This window comes from Schistocerca serialis, chromosome 3 (assembly GCF_023864345.2).
Source record: "Schistocerca serialis cubense isolate TAMUIC-IGC-003099 chromosome 3, iqSchSeri2.2, whole genome shotgun sequence".
Lineage (NCBI taxonomy): Eukaryota > Metazoa > Arthropoda > Insecta > Orthoptera > Acrididae > Schistocerca > Schistocerca serialis.
In genome coordinates, this window is record NC_064640.1 from 1,071,853,858 (window position 1) to 1,071,869,501 (window position 15,644).

Below are 15,644 nucleotides of genomic sequence, written 5' to 3' on the forward strand. Positions count from 1 at the left end.
ATGCATCCACCCTCCGTCGCATGGAATCCCTGATGCGCTGATGCAGCCCTGGAGAATGGCGTATTGTATCACAGCCGCCCACAATACGAGCACGAAGAGTCTCTACATTTGGTACCGGAGTTGCGTAGACAAGAGCTTTCAAATGCCCCCATAAATGAAAGTCAAGAGGGTTGAGGTCAGGAGAGTGTGGAGGCCACGGAATTTGTCCGCCTCTACCAATCCATCGGTCACCGAATCTGTTGTTGAGAAGCGCACGAACACTTCGACCGAAATGTGCAGGAGCTCTATCGTACAGGAACCACATGTTGTGTCGTACTTGTAAAGGCACATGTTCTAGCAGCACAGGTAGAGTATCCCGTATGAAATCATGATAACGTGCTCCATTGAGCGTAGGTGGACGAAACTAAAATGAGCTCTAACATGGAAATTAAGCGTTTCCGGACACATGTCCACATAACATCTTTTCTTTATTCGTGTGTGAGGAACGTTTCCTGAAAGTTTGGTCGTAGCTTTTTGTAACACCCTGTATACTGGGTGGTCAAAAAGTCAGTATAAATTTGAAAACTGAATATATCACGGAAAAATGTAGATAGAGTGGTACAAATTGACACTCATGCTTGGAATGACATTGGGTTTTATTAGCACCAAAAAAATACAAAAGTAAAAAAATGTCAGACAGATGGCACTTCATCTGATCAGAATAGCAATAATCAGCATAACAAAGTAAGACAAAGCAAAGATGATGTTCCTTACAGGAAATGCTCAATATGTCCACCATCATTTCTGAACAATAGCTGTAGTCGAGGAGTAATGTTGTGAGCAGCACTGTAAAGCATGTCTGGATTTATGGTGAGGCATTGGCGTCGGATGTTGTCTTTCAGCATCGCTAGAGATGTCGGTAGATCACGATACACTTGCGACTTCAGGTAACCCCAAAGCCAATAATCACACGGACTGAGGTCTGGGGATCTGGGAGGCCACGCGTGACGAAAGTGGCGGCTGAGCACACGATCACCACCAAACGACGCACGAAAGAGATCTTTCACGCGTCTAGCAATACTTCGTTTTTTTTTTTTTTGTTCTAATAAAACCCTATGACATTCCAAGCATGTGTGTCAATTTTACCTCTCTATCTACGTTATTCCATGGTTTATTAAGTTTTCAAATTTAGACTGACTTTTTGATGACCCGGTACTTAAACTCCAAAGAAACTGGTATACGCATGCATCTATATATATGAAATCCGACTGGCTTGTAGGGCCTCCTTTCCACACTCCTGCACTCGCAGAGCAACAGCGGTGTGGCAGCAACGTGGCGGGGCGGGGCAGTGAAGTGACGGCGGCGCCTTGACGCCTGGTCTATGCAACCCTCAACACTGCACTCCTAGTCTTGCTTAGCCCGGTGCCTCTGCTGCCCGGGTCTGCAGGCTCGCTGAGCAGTGTTACGGACAGAGGCTCAGGCCGCTGTCCAACTCCACAGCTCCCACTGCTCAGATCCTCGTAAACAGCGGCGGACCCTCGCCCGTTTTTATTATAATTTTAATTTTTTCTCGGCTCTGATTGGTCGCACGTGTCGCTGCCGCAGGCGGTGATAAGCGGCCGTTCTGATTTATCGCCGGGCCGGAACGCTGCGCCCGAAAACAAAACAGCTGCCTTTCGTTTTTTTTTTCTTCTGTTCTCTCTTGTGTGACTGGCTGCGTCGCTTAGACAGCGCTGCTGATATCCTGTGGCATCAGCCCTGTGAAGAAGTTGTGGACGAGCGCTGACGGGTCAGAGGTACCGAGGGCTCGGACACGGACCACACTGTTAAGAGCGATCTCATTTCCTTCTCTTGGTTCTGATTTACTGCTATTTCACCTTCCACTTGGCTTCCAAAGGGGACTTCACACGCTCAAATATTTGTTGCGCAATGGCGTCGCTTATCGTCTACTAAAGTCATCAGCAGATCAAAAGCAATTGCAAAACAATTTAGATAAGATATCTGTATGGTACAGATATTAGCAATACACTCGAAATAATGAAAAGTGTGAGGTCATGGGCACGAGAGCTAAGAGGAATCCATTAAACTTCAGTTACACGATAAATCTATCAAATCTAAGAACCATAAATTCAACTACATACCTAGGAACTTCAATAACAATCAACTTAAGTTGGAAACAAGACAAGAAAATGCTGTGAGGAAGGTGAACCAAAGATGGCGATTAATCGGCAGGACACTTAGAAGATGCAACAGCTCTAGTAAAGATACTGCCTACACTACACGCTGCTAAGTATTGCATTTTCGGGCAACAACGAAGTTATATTATGTAGCAGGTGTCATTAGAGCACAGTCAATAAAGTCATTTCTTGGAATAATGGATAAACTACGCATTCATCTTTTCGTGTTTCCCACGCTGGTCTCGTTGTGAACTCATGGCTCAATCGTCGAAAATCTAGGTAGTGATGATTCCAAGCTCGGATGCAAAGAGGCCTGGGTGTTATTCTGCGATATTCAAACGTTTTATAGATGTGTTTCATAAACCATTCTTGAAGATTAAACTTTTGCAAGTTAGGACAGTGGTGATGTAAAAAAGTAAGCAGCAATCCGAATTTAAGTTACACTTCATTTTTATTGCTTTTGTTGCAACATCATAATATAAAACATACTTGAAAATATCTTCCTCACTGTTGAAGTTCACATTTCATAAACTGACTACAATTTGCGTCTTTTCAACATGACGACCAAGACTTGACTCTCTAACAACCGCTTACGTGCCCAAAAATCAGAGTTACAAGTACGTCAAAGATCATAGTGGCAAAAGAAAGAATACACATAAGAGTAATATCATTGCAATATACACATATAGATGTATCGAAGTACCTCTACATTAATGAAATCAAATCTGAATGTGGTCACAGAAATATGTTAACTATTTTACAGAAAAACAGTAGAATGTTGCTGGTATCGAGAGGTTGAGGTGAGGTGCCGTAATGGTTACGTAATTCAAGTACCATTACAAGTGCTGCTAAAAACCATCATCATAATGAAACAAGGAAAATTCGAGCACGCACAGAAAGATACATGTACTCGTTTTATCCGCGTTGATTTAACTGTTTTCCCCGTACGGTGAGCCTATGAAGACTCTGCTGCTCTACAGTACATGGCTGCGAGCGGCCTCACGCAATGGGAATGCAACGCACGAAAGAATAACAGCTGGCGCTGCCTGCTACCAAGGCTCCGTGTGAGAACACCTCTGAGCGCGGGAATCTTATTTTAAAAGGAGATTTTAAAACCGGTCAATTTCAGCAAAAAAATTTAATCTCGACAATTTTGACCTTCTTCCGTAAACTACTTTAGATCCCCTCAAGTTGTTGCCTACAGTTATTTGTTTGTACATTTGAAAGTTCTTAGCGTCACGGTTCCGATGGTTGAATCGGTAGGTCATAGGTGCGTTGTCGCTGGTTCAAAGCTACGAACTGACTTTGTTTTTTTTTCCATTTGTGAAGCTGAAACCGGCTCCAAAGTGGCTTCGTTGAGAAAAACGCATCAACGGTACTACGAAATTTAACCGTCCAACACTATGCACTTCCCACTCATTTTTCTTTTAAATATTCTTTTAAATATTTCTAAGACGTGGCACCAGTTTGTTGTTTGAGCGCCCAGGTACTCTTTCGGCAGGTAGGGACCTACCCACTAGCAGGTGCAAGCCAGTCTGATGAAAAATTCACAGTAAAATATGGGAAGATTCTCAGTACATGATACATACGAGGCAATTCTATACGCGTCTTCTTTTAAATATACCCGGGAAACCAGAGTGCCATGTGGAATAGACTGTACGTCACTTTAGAAAGGGCCGTACAACTCCGGAAAGCGCACAGAATAACACGGAACCACTGCAACGAACGACTGACAGACACATCTCACCGTTTTGTTTTGGCTGAAGCATTACATGCGAGAGAAACTCTCGTCTCTAGGAGGCCACTCACAAATTGATGAACCTGGGAACGAAAGACGAGCAAAAAATTTTCAGAAAAATGTATGGTCCCATTAATACCAGTCGCGTAAGGGTTGAAAGGAAATTGAAGAGCTATACATAACAGTTCAGTGGTGCAATACGCAGACGACGCTTAAGTTCTATGCTCATGTCTGCAGTATGGACAGCAGTAGTTTAACTAAAAACACCTACTTAATACAATAAATTCAAAGGTGTACAAATCACTTGACTAGAGGAGATTAAGCAATACATAGGATAAATGAATGCCACAGAAGATAATCACGAGGGAACGGAAAGCATTTGGAATCCTAATAGCAAATTACGCAATCGTGAAAAACGTACAAAGACCACTCGAAAACAATGAAGAGGTCTTCGTGAAGAAAATAAGAAAATTCAGTTGTCAGACCAAGCTAACAAGTTCAAAGGCGTACTTTAACTTAACGTCAACTAATAATAATAGTAGTGGGCCTATAATTATAAATTATACTTATTCAAGACATTACAGATTTTTATTTTATAAATCTGATCGGTTGAAAACTGCGATGTAAGTATTGCCTAAAGAACAGGGGCTCAAGATACTTTAGTGTGCAGAATAAAGTGATGCTCTAGGAGCAGGCGAATATGGAGAGCAAGATGAGTGTGGCATTGAAGAGGATGTGGTAGTCGCCGATGAATTGGTGTCTGATGAGAAGAACGTGACGTTGCACCTCCACAATCCACCCCAAAGGTTCCCACTACCAGAAGACGACAACGCTCTGTTTGTCCCAGTAATGACGGGAGGGGGAGAGGCAACGGCTAGGTGTAAATAACGTAACCGATTTATTTACTGTTCACGTAAAGCTCTGTGTAAATTATCACGTGAAAAAATTATTTTACTACTCGTTGAGTTGTTTATAATAATTTAGTAGCGATAAGAAATGAATTTCTATACTAGAATAGTTGTTTTATTTATTTTTATAACTCGGTTACGAAATTCTCAACATAGTGTTCTGGGATAATGCGCTGGTCCACTGCGCTGACATTTCATCCAAGACGTGTCATTGTGTATATAGTTTGCGTATATTATTTGTCAAATTAAACACCTACATTAAAACCTCGAATGAAATAAAACCATATTAGGATACTCGCTATTTATAGGATGCAGAAAATAAAGGAGATTCAAATTCCGAACCATTCCTTGCTACATGAAACGGGCGCATGGATCTCTTATTTATTTATTGGTTTTTGTTTTATCACCACATACCCAATCGTAGGTTATACATCAGTAACAACTGTCAGTTTTGAGTATTATCTATGTAGAGATTTAAGTCCATTCACAGCAAAAGAAGTAAAAATTTTATGAAATTGGTGTGTTCGCACTAGGATTATTTATATAGGAAATTTAAATTAAAATCAGCTACAACAAAACGTGTATTATTGTTAACAAAATAGATGTGTAGAAGCACGCTTCACGTTATGTACGGAGAAAAGCCACTGCCCTTTGTGGTTGGTGGGCAGACGCGGAGTGCAAATGGCGACAGCGTAATTGGTGAGTCTTGTGAAGATGGCGCCCGATGTTCGAGAAACATTTTTTTCTGAGTTTGTTACAGATATTCTACAGTTATTTGAGCAGAAGTTGAATAATTGTACAAATTTCTGCAGAGAAACCGAAAGTAGTCGGAAAAATTTTACTCCTGTAAGAAAATATATTCGCCAGTTTGCGAAAAACAATTATGATCGCAATTCTGAATAGCTTTCCAGGAAACCTACAGAAAAACCTTACTGATATTTTTCGCGCAAGTAACAGTTTATGAGGCAGTTTTAGTTAAGAGGGACACACTTCCACTGCACAAAAAAATTTCGTACAACACTTCTGAACAGTGCCCCAAGAGTTCTACTGAAAACGGTCAGTTAAGCCCTTACTCGAAGTCGGGAAAGTTTCTTCTCAGATAGCAGGGTGGCTCTGGTCCAACCTACTCGTTAACCACCTGCGGAAGACTATACGGTGCTACGCAGTCTAATACGAGTCAGCGGTTTAAAGTAAAATCGTGGCAGAGGTAGATTTTGCAATGCTTTTTTAAAGATTGTGGTAGCGTACATTTAATTTGCAGTGCAAAGCGTTGTACATTCTGAAGTACTACGGAGATACTGTGGTGTTCTCTTAATTCATTTACTGGAGGTAGCGGAAACTAATTTTGACGTCTGGAAGGCGATCGTGACCACGAACCAGTTCCAGAATACTTATTGAACAGAGGAATGTCTTTGCGTTCTGTTAAGAGGAAAGGAGAACATTTGGACGACATGTGTTTAAAGCTTACTCGTAAGGAAGTAGCTAACAACCAGACAACAAAGGAGTACGTTATTAACTATGAAGTGGTTGGTTCAAATGGCTCTGAGCACTATGGGACTCAACTGCTGAGGTCATAAGTCCCATAGAACTTAGAACTACTTAAACCTAACTAACCTAAGGACAACACACACATCCATGCCCGAGGCACGATTCGAACCTGCGACCGTAGCGGTCGCGCGGTTCCAGACTGTAGCGCCAGAACCGCTCGGCCACCAGTGGCCGGCAACTATGAAGTGTGTAAGGAGTACAGGCAACAGCTCGCTTGAACAGTGTGGTTATGGTCGTTCAGTTGGGTGGGGCTGCCATGCAGTCGCCGCTATAGCTTAACCGATGTTTACGAACCGTAACTGCCACAAAAATGTACAATCTACCGGGATTGAAACGTCTTCTCGGATTGGAAGAATTCGACGACAGAGACATTACCTTCACTCCGTCTCATCCCGTTGCTGTCATCGCAACTCCACTGCGATTTTGTTTTGTTTGGTGAAAGCGGGTCCCTCATTATTGCGATTATCTCATAAACCAGTTGTTGTTGTTGTTGTCGTCTTCAGTCCAGAGACTGGTTTGATACAGCTCTCCATGCTACTCTATCCTGTGCAAGCTTCTTCATCTCCCAGTACTTCCTTGGTCTCTCTCTACGATTTTTACCATCCGCGCTGTCCTCCAGTACTAAATTGGTAATCCCTTGATGCCTCAGAACATGTCCTAACAACCGATCCCTTCTTCTAGTCAAGTTGTGCCACAAACTCCTCTTCTCCCCAATCCTATTCAATACCTCCTCATTAGTTACGTGATCTACCCATCTAATCTTCAGCATTCTTCTGTTGCACCAAATTTCGAAGCTTCTATTCTCTTCTTGTCCAAACTATTTATCATCCATGTTTCACTCCCATACATGGCTACACTCCATAGAAATACTTTCAGAAACGACTTCCTGACACTTAAATCTATACCCGATGTTAACAAATTTCTATTCTTCAGAAACGCTTTCCTTGCCATTGCCAGTCTACATTTTATATCCTCTCTACTTCGACCATCATCAGTTATTTTGCTCCCCAAATAGCAAAACTCCTTTACTACTTTAAGTGTCTCATTTCCTAATCTAATTCCCTCAGCATCACCCGACTTAATTCGACTACATTCCATTATCCTTGTTTTGCTTTTGTTCAAATGGTTCAAATGGCTCTGAGCACTATGCGACTTAGCTTCGGAGGTCATCAGTCGCCTAGAACTTAGAGCTAGTTAAACCTAACTAACCTAAGGACATCACACACATGCATGCCCGAGGCAGGATTCGAACCCGCGACCGTAGCGGTCACTCGGTTCCAGACTGTAACGCCTAGAACCGAACGGCCACTCCGGCCGGCTTTGCTTTTGTTGATGTTCATCTTATATACTCCTTTCAAGACACTACCCATTCCATTCAACTGCTCTTCCAGGTCCTTTGCTGTCTCTGACAGAATTACAAATGTCATCGGCGAACCTCAAAGATTTTATTTCTTCTCCATGGATTTTAATACCTACTCCAAATTTATCTTTCGTTTCCTTCACTGCTTGCTCAATATACAGATTGAATAACATCGGGGAGAGGCTACAACCCTGTCTCACTCCCTTCCCAACCACTGCTTCCCTTTATCTCCCTCGACTCTTATAACTGTCATCTGGTTTCTGTACAAATTGCCGGCCGGAGTGGCCTTGCGGTTCTAGGCGCTACAATCTGGAACCTAGCGACCGCTACGGTCGCAGGTTCGAATCCTGCCTCGGGCATGGATGTGTGTGATGTCCTTAGGTTAGTTCGGTTTAATTAGTTCTAATTTCTTGGTGACTGATGACCTCAGAAGTTAAGTCGCATAGTGCTCAGAGCCATTTTTTTTGTACAAATTGTAAATAGTCTTTCGCTCCCTGTATTTTACCCCTGTCACCTTCAGAATTTGAAAGAGAGTATTCCAGTCAACATTGTCAAAAGCTTCATAAACCAGTACCTGCACAAAAAATGTCATTATGGTTTTCTGCAGACGTCTCGAGGCGCTATTCAGAATTGTGATTTTTTTTTTTTCGAAAATTGGGAATTAAGTTTATTGTTACAGACTTTAAATTTCCCAGGAGTGAGGAACGCAACGCTACGAGATTAACGAAACGCGATGCTTGCCAGTTATTCGTCTCCGGGCGATGAGTGTTAGCACCAGGTGCAATACGAAAAGTTAACGATTCGACGGGAATCGGGTAGGAATTTCCCTGCAACGAGACGTTGCGGGGAGCAGCGGATCGTTACTTGGAGCTGCGCGGAACACTCGTTGTTGACGGACGAATACGTACGAGAAGCAGCGGGCCTTCCGCGCGCTGAATGAAACCAAGACACGCGTCAGCCTGACTCACAATCCGGACTGATTCAGGTTGCACCCCTGTCAGAGTGACGCGACAGTCGACTGTTTTAAACAGTCGATTAGCCAGTCGAATCTCTTCTCGTTCAGTCGGTGCTATCAGTGGAATGAAACAACCGAATGTATCTAGTCTCTTTGGCCACCAACTGTACGAACGTTTTTGACTGACTCTGCGTTTTAGTCCTGAATGACATTTTCACTCTGCAGCAGAGTGTGCGCTGATATGAAACTTCCTGGCAGATTAAAACTGTGTGCCGGGCCGAGACTCGAACTCGGGACCTTTGCCTATAGCGGGTAAGTGCTCTACCAACTGAGCTACCCAAGCACGACTCACGCCCCGTCCTCACAGCTTTACTTCTGCCAGTACCTCGTCTCCTACCTTCCAAACTTTACAGAAGCTCTCCCATGAACTAGCACTCCTGAAAGAAAGGATATTGCGGAGAAATGGCTTAGCGACAGCCTGGGGGATGTTTCCAGAATGAGATTTTCACTCTGCAGCGGAGTGTGCGCTGATGTGAAACTTCCTGGCAGATTAAAACTGTGTGCAGAAGTAAAGCTGTGAGGACGGGGCGTGAGTCGTGCTTGGGTAGCTCAGTTGGTAGAGACTTTCCCGCGATAGGCAAAGGTCCCGAGTTCGAGTCTCGGCCCGGCACACAGTTTTAATATGCCAGGAAGTTTCTGCGTTTTTGTGTTTTCACGAAAGTGCTCGTACAGACTCTTCGGATGTACATGAGCCATGACTAGGGCTGCCGACTTTTTGCCGCACAAATTACGTACTCTATTTTGAGGAGTGCTAAATAAAAAGTATAGCTGAAGTATTTTAAAAATGTATGTATTTACTTACTTGAGACGAACGTTTCGTACTTCTGGAGTTAAATATCAGTATTTGGTTCTATTGCAAGTGTAATTAGTGGTGCTGCACTGGAAAAATGTCTTTGAATAAATGAAGAATTAATTTTAGGATTCCGTGGCTCAAACTGTAAAACGGAAGCCTTATAGGATCGCTTCGTTATAAGTCTATCTGACTGTAAAGAATCATTTTTCGTAGGAACAGGCGGACGAATCACACTCAGATTTATACCACGTGTTCGAAAGAACATAATCGCCTTAACTGTGGTCGGCCTTGGGGCGGATCCAGGATCTCGGTCAGGCGGGGGGGAGGGGGGGGGGGGAATTTTTTGGTACCTGCCTTCCAAAAAATTAATTCCAAATAAAACCATTAATACTCTACATGCGCGCACGCGCACACACACACACACACACACACACATATTATATATATATATATATATATATATATATATATATATATATATATATATATATACAAATGGGAGATAGGATACTCCGTGAAGAGTTTGACAGAGCACTGAAATACCTGAGTCGAAACAAGGCCCCGGGAGTAGACAACATTCCATTGGAACTACTGACAGCCTTGGGAGCCAGTCCTGACAAAACTCTACCATCTGGTGAGCAAGATGTATGAGACAGGTGAAATACCCTCAGACTTCAAGAAGAATATAATAATTCCAATCCCAAACAAAGCAGGTGCTGACAAATGTGAAAATTACCGAACAATCAGTTTAATAAGTCACGGCTGCAAAATACTGACGCGAACTTTTTACAGACGTATGGAGGAACTGGTAGAAGCCGACCTCGGGGAAGATCAGTTTGGATTCCGTAGAAATATTGGAACATGTGAGGCAATACTGACCCTACGACTTATCTTAGAAGCTATACTAAGGAAAGGCAAACCTACGTTTCTAGCATTTGTAGACGTAGAGAAAGCTTTTTACAATGTTGACCGGAATACTCTCTTTCAAATTCTGAAGGAGGCAGGGGTAAAATACAGGGAGCGAAAGGCTATTTACAATTTGTACCAGATGGTAGTTATAAGAGTCGAGGGACATGAAAGGGAAGCAGTGGTTGGGAAGGGAGTGAGACAGGGTTGTAGCCTCTCCCCGATGTTATTCAATCTATATTTTGAGCAAGCAATAAAGGAAACAAAAGAAAAGTTCGGAGTAGGTATTAAAATCCATGGAGAAGTAATAAAAACTTTGAGGTTCGCCGATGACATTGTAATTCTGTCAGAGACAGCAAAGGACCTGGAAGAGCAGCTGAACGGATTGTGTCTTGAAAGGAGGATATAAGATGAATATCAACAAAAGCAAAACGAGGATAATGGAATGGAGTCGAATTACGTCGGGTGACAACAACATAATTTATGAAATCCCTTCTTACAAGTTATTTAGTTGTTAACAGGATCCCACAAAACTCGTTTTTATTAAATTCATCGTTAGTGACAATAAGCTATGGCCCCTGCTGGTGCATGCTGCTGAGAATTGCTGTAAACGACGTGGAAAAAGGCAGTCATCTAAAGAGGCGACTGCAAAACGTAGCGCCAAAACAGACACACACACACGCCACAACAAGTCATGTACTCTAGTCCAGTAAATTCCGTTGCACAACCCACATTCTGTATCACTTGTAAATACTTATTCAAATACGCATTCACATAGCTTCTGGAAATATTAGTTTTAAGTTTTTCGTGTAACGATCTGTTGAGGGCTTAAATGACAGTGAAACTGACACTCATTGAACACGCACACAGTGCTGTGAAGGTCGGATTCCGGTTACTGACGGCTCAGGTCGCTTACGGAGTCCATTTTAAAATTGGCCTCGCGGTCGCGTTGTCGCTTCCCGAGCACGGTGTCCCGGGTTCGATTCCCGGCAGGGTCAGGGATTTTCACCTGCGTCGAGATGAGTGGGTGTTTGTGTTGTCATCATTTCATCATCATTCACGGAAGTGGCGAGACTGGACTGAGCAAAGGTTGGCACTTTGTGCGGGCGCTGATACCGGCGCAGTTGAGCGCCCCACAAACCAAACATCACCATCATCATCATCATCCATTTTAAGAGAGGGGCATAGGCTTGTTGTACGTACGATACAGTATTAATAGTTATGGCGATTATTTTTCAAGTAATAAACGGTTTAATTACTTTTTTCCGCTGCCTCGGTTTCATTTGACTGCCCCTTATAGCAGAGGAGTGGGACTTGTTATCACCTGCTGGAATGCTTCCAGTTACAGTTTACGTTGGGTAGGCTACCGCTCGGCTCTTTTCCTAGTCCACATTTATCGAGAACCAGGGAACAGACCTGTAGGCCAGAAAAATATCTTCGTTCACTCTTTTGTATGGAAAGAGTATAAAAATTGCATGCACAAAATTGTCGAACAATGCGACTTACTCCTGCCTGTTGCAACAATCCTTGATCATATTCTGAGCTCAGACATCACAGCGTTCCTCCAGGAAAACCACTCTCCGACAAACAGCGCTGATTCAGCGAGAAATAAAGGGAAAAAAAGCCGCTCGTGTGGAACGCAGTTCGCTGTACTGACGTACGACATCTCGAAGTGCGAGTGTACGCAACGTGAACAGCCAGACTTCTGCAAGGCGTTCCAGGCTGCGCAACATCGTCGACTACTCGACAAGACACTATCGTAAGGAGCAACTTTGCGTACACGTGGGTGGCCCGAGGAATATCTGACTTGCTGCACGCAGTACCTTGTGCTGAACGGCCAATGTACCATAGAAACGACAGTGGCAACCGGTGTGCTCCAAGGAAGCGAAGTAAGACGTGGAACGTCGACAGTAGGCGGGAACGACTAATCAGACAGTTTCAGCAGCACTGTCATATTGTTCGCTGACGCAGTGGCCTTAGTTGCACAATCGTAAAGAACTGAGGAAAGACTTGGAAAAAATTTCCACTTGGTGAGAATGAATGGCAACTCTCTTGAGATGTGGATGAATGTAAGGTAATGCCTATGAGGGAGACGAGGAATCTGATTAGGAAGTTGGTGGTGAACATTTTGAGCACGTCACATCGTGTAATTTTTTAGATGTAGGCTATAATACTAAGAGGCGATGTGGAATGGGAAGATTCGCCTTAAAATGCCGCTTCCGGGATACGAGGCGACCAGCCTACGCAATATCGAATTCGCCTCGCGGACTTAACGATGAGGCGAACCGGCCAGTCTGCGCGTGGTTTTTAGGCGGTTCTCCGCGGGAATACTGGACTCATTCCAACATCGCGCTTCTGATCTTTTAGTTTAACAAATCATTAACGCAGGAAAATCGTACGAACGTACGGTCATTTGATCGTCTGGAGGACATAGTAAAAGGCATCCCTGGCGAAAAGAAGCACGTGAAAGACTTGGAAACAAGTAAGTCTCAGGTCCGGATGGAATCCGAAAAATAATACTCTACAGCACTGGTCCCTTACTTAGCTTGCATGTATCGCAAATCTCTTACCCAGGCCAAACTCCTAATACTGGGTAAAAAAACCGCATATGGCTCCTGTATATAACAAGAGTAAGAGAACGAAACTGAAAATTACAAACCGACATCCTTAACATCGGTTTGATACAGAATTCTTTAACGTATTTTTAGTTCCAATATAAATAAAAGTCCTTGAGACTGAGGTGCTTACGTCCGTTAATCAACAGGGTTTAAGAAACCATCGCTGCTGCTGCGAAACTCGGCTCGCCTTTTCCTCACACATACTTCAAACCATGTATGGAACAGCAATAGGAAAGCATTTTAAACGGTGCCCCACCGCACGAATGTCGGAGCATACGGAATAACTTCACAGATCTGTGAGTGGTTCGAGGACTTGTTAATTAATACAACGCAGTACAGTGACCTCGACAGCCAGTGTTCGTCAGGGAGAAGCGTAGCGTGAGGTGTGCCCTAGGCAAGTGTGACGGGGCCGCCGTTGTACGTCTGTCTATACAGGGTGTCACAAAAAGGTAAGGCCAGACTTTTAGGAAACATTCCTCACACACAAGTAAAGAAAAGATGTTACGTGGGCATGTGTCCCGAAACGCTTAATTTCCATGTTAGAGCTCATTTTAGTTTCGTCAGTACGTACTGTACTTCCTCCATTCACCGCCAGTTGGCCCAATTGAAGGAAGGTAATGTCGACTTCGGTGCTTGTGTTGACATGCGACTCATTGGTCTACAGTACTAGCATCAAGCACATCAGTACGTAGCATCAACAGGTTAGTGTTCATCACGAACGTAGTTTTGCAGTCAGTGCAATGTTTGCAAATGCGGAGTTGGCAGATGCCCATTTGATGTACGGATTAGCACGGGGCAATAGCCGTGGCGCGCTACGTTTGTATCGAGACAGATTTCCAGAACGAAGGTGTCCCGACATGAAGGCGTTCGAAGTAATTGATCGGCGTCTTAGGGAGCACGGAACATTCCAGCCTATGACTCGCGACTGGGGAAGACCTAGAACGACGAGGACACCTGCAATGGACGAGGCAATTCTTCGTGCAGTTGACGATAACCCTAATGTCAGCGTCAGAGAAGTTGCTGCTGTACAAGGTAACGTTGACCACGTCACTGTATGGAGAGTACTGCAGGAGAACCAGTTGTTTCCGTACCATGTACAGCGTGTGCAGGCACTATCAGCAGCTGATTGGCCTCCACGGGTACACTTCTGCGAATGGTTCATCCGACAATGTGTGAATCCTCATTTCAGTGCAAATGTTCTCTTTACGGATGAGGCATCATTCCAACGTGATCAAATTGTAAATTTTCACAATCAACATGTGTGGGCTGACGAGAATCCGCACGCAATTGTGCAATCACGTCATCGACACAGATTTTCTGTGAACGTTTGGGCAGGCATTGTTGGTGATGTCTCGATTGGGCCCCATGTTCTTTCACCTACGCTCAATGGAGCACGTTATCATGATTTGGTACGGGATACTCTACATGTGCTGCTAGAACATGTGCCTTTACAAGTACGACACAACATGTGGTTCGTGCATGGTGGAGCTCCTGCACATTTCAGTCGAAGTGTTCGTACGCTTCTCCACAACAGATTCGGTGACCGATGGATTGGTAGAGGCTGACAAATTCTGTGGCCTCCACGCTCTCCTGACCTCAACCCTCTTGACTTTCATTTATGGGCGTATTTGAAAGCTCTTGTCTACGCAACCCCGGTACCAAATGTAGAGACTCTTCGTGCTCGTATTGTGGACGGCTGTGATACAATACGCCATTCTGCAGGGCTGATCAGCGCATCAGGGATTCCGTGCGACGGAGGGTGGATGCACGTATCCTCGCTAACGGAGGTCATTTTGAACATTTCCTGTAACAAAGTGTTTGAAGTCACGCTGGTACGTTCTGTTGCTGTGTGTTTCCATTCCACGATTAATGTGATTTGAAGAGAAGTAATAAAATGAGCTCTAACATGGAAAGTAAGCGTTTCGGGACACATGTGCACATAACATATTTTCTTTCTTTGTGTGTGAGGAGTGTTTGCTGAAAGTTTGGCCGTACCTTTTTGTACCACCCTGTATACTTGTAAATGATGTGGCTGACAAAGTGGCCAGCAGTCCGCAGTGGTCCAAGTTGAGTGACTGTAGGAGGATACAAGAAGAGTGGTAGCTAGTTGAGTAGTAGCTAGTTCCAAATGTACAAAAATGTTAGTTAATACGGATGAGAAGGAGAAACAAACCTGTAATCTTCAGATAGAGTATTACTAATATATCTGGGTACAGCGTTGCAAAGCGATATGAAATGGGACAAGCGTGTCAGGATTATGGTAGGCAAGGCGAATGGTCGAATCCGGTTTAATGAGAGAATTTTCGGAAATTGTGTTTCGTCTGTAAACGTATAGAGGAGTTTGTCAGTGAGTTGTGACAGGACAAGCATATAGCTGCTGGTGTCACTGATCGAGTGTTTGGGATCGCATCGAAGGAAGACATCGAAGCTGTCCAAGGGCGGGCTGCTAGGTTTGTTACCGGTGGCTTCGAACAACAGGCAAGTGCTACAGAGATACTTCGGGAGCTGAAGTGGGAAATTCCTGGAGGCAAGGCGATGTTCAGAAGATTTAGAGAACCGGCATCTGAAGCCTAATGCCGAACTATTTTACTGCTGCCAACAC